The 16,722-nt window shown below is 42.5% G+C and overlaps 1 long non-coding RNA gene across 1 annotated transcript in view; it reads right to left on the bottom strand.

Annotated features, from left to right (window-relative positions):
• The window catches only part of LOC124787784, an 847,274-nt gene that overhangs the window by 138,278 nt on the left and 692,274 nt on the right, over positions 1 to 16,722 (bottom strand). The window contains exon 5 of the long non-coding RNA XR_007016011.1: positions 5,709 to 5,764. This is a non-coding gene — a long non-coding RNA (uncharacterized LOC124787784). The remainder of the gene's footprint in view (positions 1 to 5,708; positions 5,765 to 16,722) is intronic.

The raw sequence follows: 16,722 nt of genomic DNA, 5'->3' as shown, positions 1-16,722 counted from the left end.
TTTTACTTCTGATGAAGGTATATTTATATGTACCGAAACCTTGGTCAAGAATTTTAATAAAAAAATTCTATCCTGCAACTGTTTTTGGCTGCCATCCTTTATTGTGACGGTAGTGATGCTGGATGCTGGGGTATGGAGAGAAGTCTACGTCCTAGCTCACTTCAAAGTTATACCGTTGGGTTCACAAGTCGGGAATCTGGACGGGTCACCCCATTTCATGAATGTTACTGTCCGCAAACCATTGCCTCACAGTGTACACATCCCATTTAAGTGTGTACTAGTATACTCTACGGTGTGTATCAAAAATAATCATCCGATTTGGCACGTCTATCTTTCTGAAACTAATAAACAAATATAATGAATTTTGTTTTTTGATGAACGGAAAACTCAAAAAGTTGTTTTCATACCTTTTCATAGATGTTCGATATACCCCCATTTAAGTGGACGGCGTGTCAATGCGGTATTCAAATTGTTCCCACATTGCATCGACCATGTCTTGAGTTACAGCTTCCACAGCCACTATTATGCGACGTCTCAGTTCATTCATTGTTGTTGGTAACGGAGGAACATAAACAGTCTTTTATGAACCCCACAAGAAATAACCAATCAGCTCCGTCGACCTTGGAGGTCAGTTACGTAAGACTGAACATTTGGTCCAGTACGACCGATACATCGTTCAGTAATCCTTTGATGTAAAAATTCCCGCACTTCCAGATGCCAGTGTGGCTGTGCCCTATCCTGTTGGCAAACGAAGTCGTTCGAAACAGTCTCCAACTGTGAGAAAATAAAGTTCTCAGGCATATAGAGGTATGTGCTTCCTGTAACAGTCTTGTCGGCAAATAAAAATGGACCATACACTGCACAAAACACATTAAATTTTGGAGAGTCCTTCTCATGTTGTACAACTTTATGTGGTTGTTCCGTACTCCATATTCTCACATTATGACGGTTCACCTTTCCATTTAAATGGAATGTTGCCTCGTCGCTAAACACTAAGACTGGAAGAAAACTGTCATCCTCCACATTGCCAAGAACAAAACTACGGAACTCCACGCGTTGTTGTTTGTCACCTTCCCGAAGAGTTTGCAGTAGCTGAATTTCGAATGGTTTCATATGTAAACGTAGACGCAACACACGCCAGACGGACATCGGGGGTATGTTGAGCTGTCAGGCTACATGACGAACGTATTTCTGCGGCCTCCTTATGAAACTAAGGCGGATGCGTTCGACATCTGTGTCAGACACCATAGCTAGTACGAAAGTCACGCCGAACAGTTGTTACTGACGCGCACTGCGCGATACGTAGAACACAAAACGCTTTCTGCTGTCCCGACACCATTTTTACTAGAACTGAGCACGTATCTCAAGTAACATGATAGTTAGGATTTTTTTAATCGGTGATTCATATCGATGCATCCTATGTTTACCGATAGTTTTGCTTAGATAGTGTATTTACAAAATCGAATGGCTCTGAGCACTATGCGACTTAACTTCTGAGGTCATCAGTCGCCTAGAACTTAGAACTAATTAAACCTAACCAACTTAAGGAAATCACACACATCCATGCCCGAGGCAGGATTCGAACCTGCGACCGTAGCGGTCGCTCAACTCCAGACTGTAGCGCCTAGTGTATTTACAGGAGAGTAAATAGCACGTTTTTACTTTATTCTTTGTACCTTGTTTTCTTGTGTCAAACAACATCGGAATAAAATTTCGTTCAGTAGATTTGACTTTTCGTTATACGTTTTTCCATAGGAAACGTGTTTCTTATGTTTACCATATTATTTATGCACAGTGTATGTTATTTTTCTTTTTGCTTTCACATATTAGGTCTCTTTCGCGGCAGAGCAACACTTGGAAAAATATGAAGTCTATATCCAACATTTGCACCATGTCAAGAAAACAAAGCAAACAACAAAGTAAAGATTGAAAAGACAAAAATCCATTAAAAAAATGCCCGACCAGTATGCAGAGTCGCTGCTGGAGTATTGGTCGTTCTTCGTGTTTTGCTGTCTCCATTAACCCACGTCGCTGAACTGAATACAGCTTTCGAATCGCTGTTTAGAATGGGTATACAAATTACATTTTAAAAAATGTATTCGTATTTATGTATAAACTTATATTTCCCGTCGAAAGGGCGTCGCATAGAACAAATGTTGAACAATTCCAGCTACACATTTTAAAAACGAAATTACACGTATCTGCCGAAAACTAGAGAGCCTGTATCCTGTTCTGCCTGCTATCCATGTTATCATTAACCTGAAGCTCTATCCAAAGCTGCGCTTAACATTCTTCTTACATTAGGAGAAATATGAGAATAAATGCTTTACATACAATCTTAATTCAAAATGGGAATCTCTATAACTCTGGTGAATATTCGGTTCTCTTCGCAAACGCAGGCATGGCCTGCCGTCGACAAATTGATCGTCATAAAGAATATACAAATGGAACAGCCACAGGATGCACACCGCTTACTTTTATAACCTGTATCGGCAAAAATTTAGCAGAAGACGTCAGACAACGTTAATTACTAAAAGTCAGTATGTCTTAATAACACTCGCTGCCGTGCAAAACAACAGCTAAACCTACCGTTGTGTACCACAGTCAAACGCAAGGGGGATGTGTGTTGCATCAAAGAACAACTGTGGAAGCTCACATTCGATTTGGAACTTGAAAGAACAACTGTGGAAGCTCACATTCGATTTGGAACTTGAAAGATTTGTACCGTCATGTACAAACAAGTTATTACCATAATGTTGCAACATCTGGTAGAACAAACGGAAAAGTGTTGAAATTGAACTCATTCACTTCATTTAATACATTTTACATACTGCTTTCCTGTAAGGAACTCCAATTCTTCCAGTTCACTTCGAAGAGCTTTGCCCTCAGTTCTAGTTCTGAAACTGTCTCAGCCACAGATTCTTTGGAGCAATGAATGACATTAGAGGAATCTGTGGTTTCACATTGTTATTACGTAATTACTGCTCCCCAGGCAATCGATTCTGATTTAATTCAATAAGTGATCATTTTACGAAGTGAGATGTAGATATTCAGAGAATACACACCAAACTTCTAAAAACACTAGCCGACATTATCCCAACGCCCTTTACAGTAGCACATGAAAAAAATGCCTATTTTCTCTAACGAGTAAAGACACTCCGCGTTCTGAATTGCAGTAACTGAGCGAGGCCGATGATGAACAGCTGTGTTTTCGCTCTTGAATGTTTCATCTTTACATTACCCACCACCACCAACTAATGCAATTAGCACTTAACGTCTGCCGCGGATATCCTTTCTTTAAACTTTAGAATGAATTCAGTCACTGCACGACATCGAATCGGCACGTTATCACGGGCCAATTTCTCAATGTGTGTATTCCGACTCTATTTACGTCAGTACCGCGACTTCAGGTTCCGAAAATTGGAAAAGATGAGACCACTACTATATGTAAGATGCATACAGTTCTATCAACAAATCGTCATTACTATTTTCTGTTCGACCTTTATTATAAACTTATAGTTTCAGGATCTACATTAGCTATTGTTGTTGTCGTCCACGTCGTCGTCGTCGTCGTCGTCGACGTCGTCGTCCTCAGTCACAAGACTAACGTTAAATTTCAGTCATGCTTGCTTTTTTTAAAGCAAAAAGACAACAGGACAGTAGGATGACAATTATAATTTAAGACTTCTTGTGGTGTTCAGTCCGAAGACTGGTTTGATGCTCCCTATCCCGTGCAAGCCTCTACATCTCAGAATAACTACTGCCACATACATACTTCTGGATCTACTTGCTGTATTCATCTCTTGGTCTCCGTCTACGACTTTTACCTCCCACACAACCCTCCAACACTAAACAGGTGATCCATTGATGTCCCGAAATGGGACCGAACAACCGATCTTTCTTTTATCCAGGTTCTGCCACAAATTTCTTTTCTCCTCAACTCTATCCAGTACCTCCACATTAGTTACGCGATTTACTCATCTAATTTTCAGCATTCTTCTGTAGCACCACATTTCAAAAGCTGCTACACCTTCTTGTCGAAAATGTTAATCATCCGTGTTTCACTTCCATACATGGCTGCAAGAAGTGCAAATCCCTCCAGAAAAGACTCCCTAACACTCAAATCTATATTCAATATAAATAAATTTTTCTTCTTCAGAAATGCTTTTCTTGACACTGCCAGCATACATTTAATATCCTCTCTACTTCGGCCATCATCAGTTATTTCGCTGCCAAATAGAAAACCTCACCTACTACTTGCAGTGTCTCGTTTACTAATCTAGCTCTCTTAGAATCACGTATTTTAAAATTTTTTGTAAACAATTTTTTTCGCAGAAATCACTCTGGATTACACAAAAAGCTATTTAGTAAAATTCAGCTGAAATCCAGAGCGTAGATAACAATGGTGCAGAAGTTGATGCGTGTCCTTGACCTAAAGCCATTAGATACAGGTCCATACTGTTGTATAGTGAACAACAGAAGAGTTTTCGGTAGATCAGAACATATTTGTGACAGGACTTTCCCAAGACGAAACGGGACGAATGTGGAAGTGACAATGGGAGTGTAATAATGTTTAAAACACATATAATTTGTGTACTAGATAAATTCAAAGCTCCAAGAGGTTCTTCGCAGACGATACTGTAGTATATAGAAACCTTGCAACGCCGAAAGCGTTCAGCGAAACAGAGAGAAGCTGGCAGTTGATCCTGAACGTACATGAAGATGACGAACTACGCATAAACGGAAGAGATCGATTACTTTTTGGTTAAACCACTGACGATAAATCGCTGCAAACAATGGTGAAGTACGTAGAGGTACCGCCCATAGCGACCTGAAGTGAAATGTCAGATAAAACCAACTGTGAAGAGAAGCGTAGGTCATGCTGAGATTCAGTGAGGAATCTTAAGGAAATGTACTTCATCCATAAAAGAAGTGGCTTACAAAGTAGTGTAAGACAGATTCTTGAGTATTGTTCGGAAGTTTGCGATTCTTATCAGGATGGATTAATAGGACGGGAGTTGTTGATTCAGCAGAATGTTCCTACTAATATTACAAGGTCTTGGGTCACAAGAAGGGTAACATGTGTCTTCCTCTCACGAAATTACCACAAGACAAAATTACCACACAGTACAGTGGAGGAATGATTGTGTTGCAAGAAGTACGCTCTGCGTCACACCATAATGTCGCTTCCGGAGTGTAGGCCCAGCCAAGAGTAATTAACAGCAATGTAAAAAGTTGGAAGTAATACAAAGAAAGAAGTCATTGGCTTGTAAACTACTCGACAGTCTGGGATCTTCACTAGATAGCATTGATAGCGGAAATAGAGAAGACCGAATGAAGAGCAGAACTTCTCGTTGAAAGTTCATTTAGTAAACATGAAAATGTCAGACGGATGCTAGCGATCTCCACTGGCATACGCTGCACGTGATGCATTCTACATCACAGTATAGTCTATGTTTAAATTCCGAGAGAGTACGTTCATGGAAGAGTCAATAAACATATTGCGTGAAGGTAAAATTAGAAAAATCCGTGCCCACGCCAGCAATCGTCCAAATGAGATAGTTTCTCGGATTGATTTGCCTAAATAATGCAGCTTATGAGCGGATTATCATATAGATTTCTGCCAAGAGAAAGAAGAAACTGCAATATATCAGTGACTGGTAACGGTGAACAGAAACGCGCTGACGGAACGCGCATGCGCAGCTTACCTTAGCAGATGATCCTCACGCGCCGTGACGACCCATGCAGGGACGGTGCGTCTCTTCTGTAACGAAACAGAGCACCCAATTAAAAGGCTGCAGGTGCGACGAAGTTAAGGAACATATTGAATGAAACGATTCTACACACACTAGTCCTCCACATTTTCTTTGCAGACACACAATCCAGTTATAAAACTGGTTCCATTTCTTCAACTGTGAAAAAAGTTCTATATGCGTTTCCCTTCGTTGTACGGCCAATGCTAGAAAAATTTATTCCGTTCCACACATTCGCAATTGGAAAACTCTGCCCCAACTGGAACCTGCTTGAAAAGATCCAAGATCAACTAGCTGCCGTGATCTCAAGCAACCCGCCGTCTACTGCGATACGGAATGAAACGTAAAAATAAGAATCACAATTCTTGTCACACGACACCTTCAGATACGAGCCGTCTCTATGAACGTAAATGACATTTCTGCAGAAAAACTAACGTAGAATGACCTCTGACACAAAGAGGCAGTTCCGCAGTCTTCAGTGAAGTTTCAGTGTTGTGTCGAACACTAATTGTGCAAGTCATGTGAAGATTTATATTGGAGAAGACTATGGCTGTTAAGAATAAAGAAACAACAAGCACCGAGTAATGGAAAATCAATGTAATCTAACATGCATCACCATATAAAGAAACGTTTGTTGATTCATAAGACATAAGCTGGTGAAAACTATGCCAAATACACAAATGACAGTCAAAGTAAACTGCACATACAGGTATTAATGCATTATAATCAGAGATATAAATAAGAGAGAGGGAGAGAGAGAGAGAGAGAGAGAGAGAGAGAGAGAGAGAGAGAGAGAGAGAGAGGACACTTGAATGACCCTGGATGAACACATGCGACAGCTCAGTCTAAGTCAGTGTAACTAAATCTGCCAATTCTCCAGTACTGCCCAACCAGATAGGCAATGTGGCATCCGCAGAAATCAGCGCCAATAAAACAAAATAAAACAAAATTCTAACACTTTTATGGACAACAATGCGCGAGCGCAGCGAGCAGAACGGGTGTAGGAACTCTTGAAATGAGAGATGATATTCGGTGAATGGACTGACATGCCCATTCCTCCGACTTAAATCCCATCGAGCATAAGCGGGATGCGTTGAGAACACGTAATGCAGCACGTCCACATGCATCAACAGTTCTCAGCTGCGCTGATGGAGGAATGGAACGTCGTACTACAGGAGCTCCTTACTTACCTTGTGGCTACGATGGGGGCACGTTGCAGAGCACGCATTATCGCCCATGTTGTCAATTAAGAAACATGTCCAGCCTCTTGGAATTTCCAGGGCACCATCATAAATCGCGGAGACTCCACTTTAATTATTGTCTACATCTACATCTATACTCCGCAAGCTACCGTTGTGTGCGTGTCGGAGGGCACCCTGTACCATTACTTGTCACTTCCCCTCCTGTTCCACTCGCAAATAGAGCGAAGGAAAAACGACTGTCTGCACACCTCCGTATGAGCCCTAATTTCTTGTACCTAATCTTCGTGATCTTTACGCGCAATGTATGTTGGCGGCATCGGAATCGTTCGGCAGTCAGCTTCAAATGCCGGTTGTCTGAACTTTCTCAATGGTGTTTCCCGATAGAAACGCCGCCATCCCTCCAGGGATTCCCATTTGAGTTCCCGAAGCATCTCCGTAAGATTTTTGTCCGAACCTACCGGCAACAAATGCAGCAGCCCTCCTCTGAATTGCGTCTATGTCTTCCTTCAATCCGATCTGGTACGGTTCCCAAACACTCGAGCAGTACTCAAGAAGAGGTCGCACCAGCTTCCTATAGGTGGTCTTTACAGGTGAGCCACTCTTTCCTAAAATTCTCCCAACAAACCGAAGTATACCATTTGCCTTCCCTAGCACAGTTTTTACATGCTCGTTCCACCCCATATCGCTTTGCAACGTTACGTCCAGATATTTAAACGACTTGACTCTGTCAAGCAGGGCATTAGTAATACTGTATCCGAATATTGCAGGTTTGTTGTTCTTACGCATCCGCATTAACTTACATTTTTCCACATTTAGGGCTAGCTGCCATTCATCACACCAACGGAAATTTTGTTTAAGTCGTCTTGTACCTTCCTACAGTCATTCAGCTTCGACACCACACCGTACACCTTAGCATCATCAGCACCCATCCTGTCCGCCAAATCACTGGTATATATAAACAATAGAGGTCCTATCGAACTTTCCTAGGGCACTCCTGACGATACCTCTCTCTCTGAATAAGAGTGTTATTTCTGTTCGTGTCATTGCATACTTCTGTCAGTTACTTTCTATACTATATTGTAGCAGTTCTTTCCATGTATGACCCAACTTTCATCGAGCTATGTTACTTCATACTGACACTCACGCATCACGCTAATAGTTTCGTCCTCAAGTTTTGCACTCCAGTGTATTTATGGGCGAGCAGCGGCACGCACACGGCCTTTTGTCTCAGGTTTTCAGCCCTCCGTCTGGGGGATGTTTTTACCTTTTACGAGCGGTATTTTATCGGCGGGCGTGCTTGACGGCAGTCTGCGTCGTCTGGACGAGGAAGTATCCGCGGTAGCTAGAAGACTACCAACGTTCAGGTACCAATCATTGGACTTAAAGAGTTATTTTAGTGAGTACCGAAGAACTTTTGGTTAGAACATTTGATTGCGGTTTTCAGTGATTGAGTCTGAAGACCCATACGCAGTTCAAGTTTATTTGTGGGACTTAAGGAAGCTGACAACTTAAAAATATTGCTATGGTTAATATTGCTATTCAGGTCTGATGTTTTGTGCTTGTTACTACAGCGATTATTTACGGTAATGAGCCTTAATCGTATGTTGGGACCGATAGTGAGAATCTGTGCTGCGGACAGCTTCAAATATTTGCTTTCGAATTTCTTGATTAATGAGCTGTTAAACGTACTTTATATGCACGTGTTCAGTTTACATTTCTCTGCTGCACTACATTAATTATTTATTATTCATCTTCGTTTCAATTTGAATCCGCAATAGTGTAAGACCACATTCGCAAATATGTCAATTAATTGCAATTAACATTTACTGGGTTTAAATGATGATTATTGTTTGGACAGCGTTACTATTTCCATGGCATTTGTCCACGCAATTTATGTACAAATTGTTTCGCTAATTTGATTATTACATTATAATGGCCTAAGGGTTCGTTCTTTAATAGATGCATGGTATTCGGAGAGCTGGTGTAGAATCGTCCCTACGACATTGAAACAAGCCACGCTAATAAACTGGGTCGTGAATAGTCGACACCAAAGAGTCGTAATATCTTACCAGTAATCGCCCATTTGAGGAAACTTCGATAATTAAACGGTTGAATTACTTTCAGTTTTGTCATGACCTATGTCGGTAATTACACGATATTAAGACTATTAGCACGTGTCTATTTCGCTCTCAGCGTCCAGGTGGCCGTTTTTCGTTTCTTCGATTCCGTATTTAAGGCTCTTAAATGTTGTGTATGTTTCGCATTATATTGGTATACTAATCATCATCAAATTTCGACGTCTGAAACCACTAAAAATGATCAATCTGATATTCAGTATTGTACATGTAATTCTGTACAATAGGAAATGTTTATCTCAAATTTCGCCACTTATCGCTGTAGTGGCAGTAAAAGGATTGTTCTCGTTCTCTCTCTCCCTCCCTCTCATTGTCCTATCCATAAACCGTTTTACTTTCTGTCACTCCGGACAGGCAACAGGAGGGTTTCAAATTTAACCGAGGAATGCCACACATTGTTTCATGATCACGAACTTCATGCCAACATCACTGTTGTCATATCAAGAAAGTCTTTCTCCCAACGAATATGCATTCCTGGAGATCATACCATACAGAAAAGTGGTGGAGTTATCAATAATCGAAGACCAGGTTATATATATATATATTGCTTTTGCCATTTATCTTACAGTACTACATGCCTATAGGCACCTATTGGTAGAATTTAATTTCAGGAAGCTGCAAAATGTTGATCTATCGTGTACTATTTTATTTTCCATTGACAGATTGGCGAAACTGTTTGATAAGGCCAGCTTCCATACACGTACAGATGATCTGACTGAACGTGGTGGGAGAGCGGGAGGAGTAGAGGAGTGTGCAATACAACTTTGTGGAAGGTGGATGGATGGATGGATGGATGGATAGATGGATGTAACTGAACACCAATTTCGTACAAAATGAAACTCAAATCATTTCAAAGAGAATAGCTCCGAACAGCAAAATAGAGTTCACAAAAAGTGGCTCCGGGAACAATTGCTTGAAAGCAATGATGCACTGATACGACTGTATGTGTGACGGGGGAGATTGCGACAAAAACTCTAGAAGATCATATATTTTTCTCGGGGGGTAATACTCTTCCGTGTCACTCGCTGTGTATCTGCTTTGATGCGGATTTCAAAACGACTGGATGTAGCAGTTAGGCATAGTAACCAGCAAAAGATAAAAATCCAGACAAATATAGTAATGCCGTATTGGGGGACCATCTCATATAAATTAGCGAGATGGTTTAACAAGAAAGGGGTTAAAATTGCTTTCAAGGCGGAAAACAAATTAGGATAGAGGCCGAGAAATAAGATCGGTCCAAATGAAACTGGATGGGGAAATTGGGAATGTATGAAGTAAAATGTCATGATTTTGAAGTGAGATATGTGGGGCAGACGGGACGGAATTTTGAAGTTAGATTTAAAGAGCATAATAATAGAGACAACGGTTAGTCAGCAAAGCATCTAAAGAGTGTGTATCACTCTTTGGGGAAATAACGGAAAGCATGTGGGTGTTGCACGTTAAAGAAAAAGGGTACTTGCTTATCAAATTTAGAGAAGGTAAAGATTTATTGTGCCTTGAAAGATGAGTGCGTCGGAGTTTCAAATGAGAGGACGCAAGTGTCTAAAGGGCATTTCTGGGCACAATTTAGAGATATCTTCCGTAAGAACTAGCCACCAACATAAACTGAACAGCCAAAGACATTGATACACGGCCCCCGCGAGTATGCCGAAGTACCTCAACACGACGTGGCATGGTTTAGACTAATGTCTGAAGTAGTGCTGGAGGGAACTGACACCATGAATCCTACAGGGCTGTCCATAAATCCGTACGAGTACGAGGGGGTGGAGATCTCTTCTGAACAGCACGTTGCAAGGCATTCCACATATGTTCAATAATTTTCATGTCTTGAGAGTTTGGTGGGCAGCGACAGTGTTTAAACTCATTTTCCTGGAGCCATTCTGTAAGAATTCTGGACGAGTGCGGTGTCACATTGTTCTACTGGAATTGCCCCAGTCCGTCGGAATGCACAATGGACTTGAATGTAAGCAGGTGATCAGACAGGATAATTATATATGTGTCACTTGTCAGTCATATCTAAACGTATCAGAGGTACCATATCACTCCCACTGCATACATCTCACACCATTACAGAGCCTCCAGCTTGAACAGTCCTCTGCTGGCATGCACGGTCATTTGATTCGTGAAGTTGTCCACACACCCAGGCACGTCCATCCGCTCGATACAATTTGAAACGAGACTCGTCCGACTAGACATCAAGTTTCCAGTCATCAACAGTCCAATGTCTATGTTGACGGGCCCAGGTGAGGCGTAAAGCTTTGCTCAAATGACTCAAATGGCTCTGAGCACTATGGGACTTAACTTCTGAGGTCATCAGTCCCCTAGAACTTAGAACTACTTAAATCTAACTAACCTAAGGACATCACACACATCCATGCCCGAGGCAGGAGTCGAACCTGCGACTGTAGAGGTCGCGCGGTTCCAGACCAAAGCGCCTAGAACCGCTCGGCTGCGGCCGGTGTAAAGCTTTGTGTCGTGCAGTTATCAAGGGTACACGAGTGGGCCTTCGGCTCCGGAAGCCCTGTCGATGTTGTTTCGTTGAACGGTTCGCACGCTGACAGTTGTTGATGGCCCAGAATTGAAATTGCAGCTATTTGTAGAAGGGTAGTACTTATGTCGCGTTCGAAGATTCTCTTCAGCTGTCGTCGCTCCCCTTCTTGCACGATCTTTTTTTCCAGATGCAGCGGTGTCGGGGATTTGATGTTTTACCGGATTCCTGGTATTCACTCGTGTAATGGTCATACGGGATAATCCCCACTTCATCGCTAGCTCGGACATGCTGTGTGCCACCCCTCGTGCTCCGACTGTAACACGAAGTTCAGATTCGCTCACATCTTGACAGCCTGCCATTGTAGCAGCAGTGACTGACCTAAGAACTGCGGCCAGACATTTGTCTTATACGCGTTGCCGACAGCAGCGCTTTATTCTGCCTCTTTACGTATCTCTGTATTTGAATAGGCCTGCCTATATCAGTTTCTTTGGCGCTTCAGTGTATTTTACCTTGTAACACAGGATTTTCGCATGATACTTCCGTTAGATTGCAGCACAGGGACAGTTTTAAGTTAGAATGGGGCAAGGCCAGATATGAATTTATCAACGATTTTATGATCGACAGTAGTATATTTAGTACTGAGCATTGGACTTATATCATCGTTGGTATGTTATGGCAGCAGCTTTCAGTCTGCAACTGTACTTCGGGAACAGTAAATGCATCGGCGTGTGATGTTCTATTTTTTATAATTTGAGTTGACAATGCATGCGTGCAGCTATTTTTTTAAGTTATGACTAGGCATAATGGCATAAAAAATTTAACTCAGGACATCTTCAATGCTTATACGTCTGTCGGTATAAGGAGGATTGTTTTATCTGGTTTCCTTGTTTTTAGCACCTGAAAATGGGATACTGTTATCCCGAAACATGTCGTAGCAAATGCACGATTGACCATTGGGCTGAATATCCTCAATATTGCTTTGTGTGTATCTGGCTTCCCGCAAGCCTAAAAGAACTGTCCGTCTAGCTGTGACGGAGTGGGATTGACAAAGAAAGCACACGTGTTTCACCTGTGGGAGAACGGGCATGTAGAGAGATCGTGAGGTGGACGGCAGGTAGTGGGCCGCGACAGGTCAGGCCGACGTGCGTGCGTGCTGCCGGTTGAGCAGCTGCGCGCCTGTAGCCGCTAGACCTGCCCCTGACGTTTGCACTACGAGGCCCCGCCACACCCCGCAGTCTGGCACCGACATTCTCCTTCCACAACTTCAGTGGCGGAAGTACCGCACTCCGGTACAGCGTCACCAGTTCGTCGTCTTGTGGTTGGCGTTGCTGATTCTCGATCACGTGGCCCCAGGTTCGATTCCCGGCCGGGTTGAAGATTTGCGCTCTCTCTCTCTCTCTCTCTCTCTCTCTCTCTCTCTCTCTCTCTCTCTCTCTCTGTGTGTGTGTGTGTGTGTGTGTGTGTGTGTGTGTGTGTGTGTGTGTGTGTGTGTGTGTGTGTGTGTGTGAGGGAGGGAGGGAGTCGCGCGCGTGCGCATCGATGTGCCGAAGTGGCGTCACATAAAAAGACTTGCGCGTACTTCCCACGTGCAGTCTTCCGCCCATTAATGTCATACGTAAAATTCGTTTCCGCTGTTCCAGCTGCCATAAGATTTGAGATTTCCTCCTGGCCCAGGGTTCTACAGACAGGCCGCGACAGATGCTACCTCCTGTGGCACTGCACTTGAGGTCCACGACCAGAACGACTGGCGTGACCATGTCTATTTAACTGCCCACGTCGTCCCATATGTTTAAATGTACATTGAAAGCTTACGTAAAACCTGCCATCGCCTCTAGGAAAAAGAGGTTCCCAGATATGTGAGTGGCTCGAAGTAACAAAGAACCCAGCACATTGTTCTCGACGGCCTGTGTTCATAAGAGACAAGGGTATCGTCAGAAGCACCGCATGTGTGGCGGACCGCTGTTACCTTCCACATACATAAATGATCTGCCGGACAGAGTGAGCAGCAGGCCGCAGCCCTTTGCTAATGGTGCTACGGTTGACGGGAAGGTTTAGTCACTGAGTGACTGCAGGACGATACGAGATGACTGACAAAATTTCTAGGTAGTGTGATGAACAGCAGCTAGCTCTAAATGTAGAAAAATATAAGTTAGTGCAGATGAGTACAGGCGTAAAGCTGAGAAGCGATATGAAATGCAATGGGCCTGTAAGGGTTGCAGTAGGGAAAGGGAAACGGACGACTTCGGTTTATTGGGAGAATTTTAGGAAGGTGTGGTTCATCTGTAACGGAGCAAAACGCATATAGGACACCAGTGCGACTCATTCTTGAGTACTGCTCGAACGTTTGTGAGCTGCACCAGGTCCAGTTGAACGAAGACCTCGAATAAAAGTCAGAGGTGGGCTACTAGATTTGTTCCCGGTAGGTTCGATCAACACTCAAGTATTACGGAGGTGCGTCGGAAACTCAAATGGGATTCCCTGCAAGAAGGCGACGTTCTTTTTCGAGGAACAATATTGGAAAAATATAGACAACTGGCATTTGAAGCTGATTGAGAAACGATTCACTACCGTCAACGTACATTTTGCCTCCGGACAAAAAATGTAAGGTAAATTACAGCTCGTACGGAGGTATAATGGCAATAGTTTTCCTCTCGCTCTGTTTGCGAGTGGAACAGAAAAGGAAACAACTAGTAGTGGTAGAGGGTACTCTCCGCCAAGCATCGTACAGTGGGCTGAGGATTATTTATGTACATGTAGTAATAGTATGGGCTACGTTGTCCGTTTATCAATTATCCAATATCTTATAGAGTGAACTGTGCTATGCTTTTGAAAATACACATTCGAGCAGACGCTAGTAACTCCATGAAGTTATTTGAAAGCGTATCAGACCGTGTACTAGGCACTGAAGTGAAAGTGAATTTAGACGTGCTTTTGCATGTAACACAAAGCGTAATATACATAAACTGGCTGATATCAACACTGCAAAGATAGTAAGAAAAAGAAGAAACAAGTTGTATTACTGTACTGCAAGAAACTCAGGAGAAAGTGCAGCCGATAACCTCACAGCACTTGGCTGAAAAGTACGTTCTCCTTATCTTTCTTACGAGATTCGTAGCCTGAGAGTTAACCACACTGTGTGGCCGTTTCAGTTCTGCGGCCGGGAACCACTAAGAGATTGCGAACATAATAATTCTTTGCCTTTATCCACACTCAATGAAAGGTTCATCAAATTCTACAAAGACAAGCCCAAACAGCCTGAGTCCATCAGAGGTGAATAAGGTCCGAACGACGTTTTCCACAATCTGAATCGGGAGATGATGTTCTACCATTATCTGCCAACCACAGCAGCAATCCTCTTTCCTCTGTATCTAGGAGGAGGGACGAGACGTAATTTCATAGTTTTGCTAAGAAAGGTCAGTCTCTGTTTTATGTATACATTTTTGGTCACTGTGACTCGTTTTATGAGCCCCGTTACTCTCAAACACTGAAACGTTTATCAGACGTGTAAATGAAGTCTTGTACTGACTTAACTGTTACAATTAATAGCAGTTTTGTTATTTATATGTCATATAAACATTTATGTCCACACACCGCCAGCCACCTTATGGCGTATGATTTAGAGCACTTCGGGTACCACCAGGGCCGGTTCCGGACCGTTTTTCCACACAAGCGACTTTCTAACATTTCATAAAACACATTCCCAATAAACTGTAATATAAAAAATCAATTCTGTTTAATCTGCCCTCTCGTCTCCCCTACCCCCGCTTTTGGTTGACAGATTTTCAACCGTGCCAGTTTTAGCTAGTAATTTTGATTTGCACTGAATATACATCTTTTACTTGGGGCCTACCCGGAGCCCCTTTCAGCTTGGTCCCTCAACAGGCCGCTCGTAAATGTGACACGTCCTGTATATAAACTCACAGTTATGGCGCCTCTGATGCCCATCTCAGCTTAGTGCCCCAAGCGGCCGCCGTGTGTCGCTTGTATCTTAAACCGGCCCTACACACTTCGTTCCCTGTACCATTCAAGAATGGAATGCTTACTTAACGAACAGGCATGAAATGGACCGCGTTTTTCTCTACCTCCTCTGTGAATCCTGGCTGATAAGGATCCCATACTGAAGTAAAATACTCAACCGAGGGTTTTAAGGTAGTTCCTATGTGGGTGCTTTACTTTTCACTGAGAATCTTACAAAGAATCAGATCATTACTTTGAAAACCATGACACCTCTTGGGCTCTGCGAAGTAATCCACTTGGCCATATATCCCCCCAAAAATGTTTCCGTGAAATTCGTTCCGTAAATCTGCAACAAATCGTTATCAACTATAACAGACCTATAGTTACGTAATACTGTACCGCAACATCGTTGAAAATAATAATCATTCGAAAGGCATTCGTTGTTCCAACAATTGAGCAATATCTCCCTTTCAAAAGACCGCTGTTTCGGTGGTAATGGTACGTTGTGTGATGGAAGTGGAAATTTTCGAAAGTATCGAAGAATTAAAGTGTTTCGTATTCTTCCCTTGCTGTCTTGGGAAGAAGGAAATGACCACGATCAAAATAAACAAAGGAGGCCATTTTTTTCAGGGCACGTTCCGTTCCATAATTTCTAAAATCGCAAGTCGCAAGTGGGTATAGAAGGATTCGAAAATCTTCCTTTTTCCAAACACGAAGTGCAAATCAAAATTTCTCTAAACTACTGACGTCTCCTTGCTGTGAGGTCCAGTACTGCATATTTCTACTGGAAAATAGGAAATCGATTATCTGAAGAAGCATTTAACAGAGCTTCTTTGACAATGATCTGCTTTGTCTATTTAACGCTTCCTCATACAGCGATGTATGTCGGTGGAGATTGAACTTATTTTCAGTTGTTTTGTGAGATTATGTATAATTTTTGCTGGTATTACTTTAGATCTCACGAGTGATTCCTTCTGTTGGTTTCATGTGATTTTTTGCCACCACCCTCTGCAGTGCTTTGCCTTGTCTTTATCTAGGTGTGGTTCTTCTTTCGCGTTTCAGTTTCTCAGTCAATGAACTTTGGGCAGCTTTAGAAGATCTAAATATCACTGATGCATTTGTTACTGAGGCGACATTAAATGATTAATCCACGTTCGAAGTTACTGAGCTCTCTTGACCAATCC

The sequence above is a fragment of the Schistocerca piceifrons genome, chromosome 3, assembly GCF_021461385.2.
Source record: "Schistocerca piceifrons isolate TAMUIC-IGC-003096 chromosome 3, iqSchPice1.1, whole genome shotgun sequence".
NCBI lineage: Eukaryota > Metazoa > Arthropoda > Insecta > Orthoptera > Acrididae > Schistocerca > Schistocerca piceifrons.
The sequence above is the reverse complement of the archived record's forward strand: the minus strand, read 5'-3'. Positions and strand labels throughout refer to the sequence as shown.